The sequence below is a fragment of the Myotis lucifugus genome, unplaced genomic scaffold (genome assembly GCF_000147115.1).
Source record: "Myotis lucifugus unplaced genomic scaffold, Myoluc2.0 scaffold_21, whole genome shotgun sequence".
NCBI classification, from domain to species: domain Eukaryota; kingdom Metazoa; phylum Chordata; class Mammalia; order Chiroptera; family Vespertilionidae; genus Myotis; species Myotis lucifugus.
In genome coordinates this window covers 9,518,846-9,521,526 of record NW_005871069.1, presented here as the reverse complement: position 1 = coordinate 9,521,526, position 2,681 = coordinate 9,518,846, and positions in this window count along the sequence as shown.

Below are 2,681 nucleotides of genomic sequence, written 5' to 3'. Positions count from 1 at the left end.
CCCCCTATCAGGCACAGAGCAGGGTGATCAGGGGGTTGGGGCGCCTTCCCCTGTCACGAACAGAGCAGGGCGGGTAGGGAGGTTGTGGCCCCGCCCTCTGTCACTCACAGAGCCGCAGGGCGATCAGGGGGTTTGGGCGCTGCCCCCTGTCACACTGATCCTGGTGCCAGGAGCCTCGCTGCTCCTCTGATCCCGGTGCCGGGAGGAATATTACCCTTTTACTATATAAGATAGAGGCCTGGTGCATGGATGGGGCCCGGCTGGTTTGCCCTGAAGGGTGTCCTGGATCAGGGTGGGGGTCCCCACTGGGGTGCCTGGCCAGCCTGGCTGAGGGGCTGAGGGCCGTTTTCAGGCTGGCGGGTGACCGAATCTCCCAACAGCTCTTTCTTTTTTTTTTTTTTTTTTATTCTGGGCCAGCTTTAGCTCTGAGGCCTCGGCTGCTGAAAGCCGGTTTCTGGCCTTTGTTTTTCCTTCTGTATTTGATACAATGTTGCGGTCAGGCTGGCTGAAGGCCGGCTGACTGAAAGCCGGTTTCTAGGGTTTTGTTTAGCTTCTATATTGGCAACATAGTTGCTTAGAGTTGCAGCTGAGAGGCCGGCGGCAGCGGCAGGCGGGGAACGTTGGAGTCCGCGATCACTGGAGCAAGCAAGCCTCCCTGTTCGCTTCAGTGCATGGCTGCCGGCCGCCATCTTGGCTGACAGTTAATTTGCATAAGGATATGCTGATTAGCCAATGGGAAGGGTAGTGGTTGTACGCTAATTACCATGTTTCTCTTTTATTAGTGTAGATATTTTTTATCTATGTTTCAACAATTTTCAGATTCTAGAGTCAAGTATAATTATTTTAAGGCATTTTCTTTGGCAAATTTTGTAACAGACAATTTGCTGATTTTCTTGGCGGCTTTAAGATTAACTTTTGAACACGGTTCATTAGCATTACATATCTTTATTATGGAAATAAAAATCTTGTTGCTAGAACCAGCCTGTATCTTTTCCTGAGTCAAATCCGCCATCTTTCTGAGGAAAACTGTGTATGTTCCCCCATGTCCCATGTGGTTCAGGGTTCAGGATCTGGAGGAGGGGCCGCACACAAATGAAAGAGACACGAGATGAGATAATCTGGAAATATTGGTGGGCCAGGCAGGCAAGTCCAACTCAAGCGGAACGACTTCCCCTGGTGCCCAGGCCTCGCCAGCCTTTTATTCAACTTTGGATACATATAAAGCCCTTAGGCAGGCAATAGCAGTAGCAGACAGACTATCTTAAAGGTCAGTAAATATTAGAAGGATTTACTCTGAGACTATTTGGTCAGGAAATAGCTTGAGCCCCCATTGTGAGGACTAGACAGTCGGTGCATAACTCTGGCCCTTGCCATGGGTTCAAGGTTCACCAGCGTTCCTGGATCCTTGTTTGTACTTCTCTGCTAGTGAAGACAATGGGCGGCCTCCTGCATCTCCCCCGTTTCTATTCCTTAGTAATTCTTCAAAAGTGAGAACAAAAATGAGACAGGCAATAGTGGTTATGCTGAGAGCCAAATGAATCAGTCTGTAGTAAGTTTCTTTCTGGACCAACAGTTCTTTGAGTCCCAATTTCAATGTCCAACAGTTCCTTATGTGTATTTGCCAGCAATGATATGCTAGTTCTGGATGGTGGGCAAACAGTGGCAATGCAGGTCCGACCTTCTCTGGTTTGTTCCTGGGCAACCTGCAGCGACGCACAGCTGCTGACTGCTAGCATGGCAAGGCGTCTTCACCATCTCCATCTCTGGACTGCCTCTCCTCTTGTCTTCATGTGTTGTCAGTTCCTCTCCGGGATCCGTTGTTGCAGGAATCCACATGGGCTTGGAGGAGTTTTCTGGAAATATACAAACATATTCTCAACCAAAGGTTAATAAAGGAATCTTTTTATAAACTAGACTTGGGATCCTTGCTTTTCATTGTGCCCAAACCATTTTCCTTTGGCTTATTTTGACGCCATGTGTGTTTTCATGGGTGTCTTGTCTTCAGCATTACAAGTGAAAAATAATTTTTAAAGTAAAAAATTTTCTTGATGTGATTTACTCACAGGGGATTATTCCACTATCCCCTTCTTTTTTTGATTTAAATAATATTAAGAGGCTTTTAGAAATTTTGCAATGCAATCTTGATAACTTTTTAATTTTAATTTTATGCACAGAAATATGACTGGTTTGGATTCATTGCATATTAATCAAATTTACTATGAGATGAACCATCAATAAAAAATTATTTAATGCTTCACGAACAGTTTCCTGCTCAGTACAACAAAGTTTTTATGAATATTCACTTATTTTAATTTGCCAATTTAAATTAGTCTGAAATAAGGGTTTATTTATTTATTTATTTTCAATTTGTCCTAGGGTATAGACAGTAAATGACATTTAATTAAAATTTTCGGCTTATTAGTCTTTTGAGTAACTTTTACGTAAGTTTTTTTTCAGGGGGGACAAAAAACCCAAATTTACTACCTTTCCCTTCCTTGAAGCCCAAAACAAATGGACTTTTAATTCCAGGTTTTTTATGTGGTGTAGAAGGAAAACTCTCTTCCTTATATTCCCTTCCAGAAACAAATAATTTAGGGACCACTTTAGAGAAATTTTCTTTTTAAAAGAACAAATTTTCTTCTCCTTTTTTACACCCCAAACAAAATTTAAAGGGGGTGGTG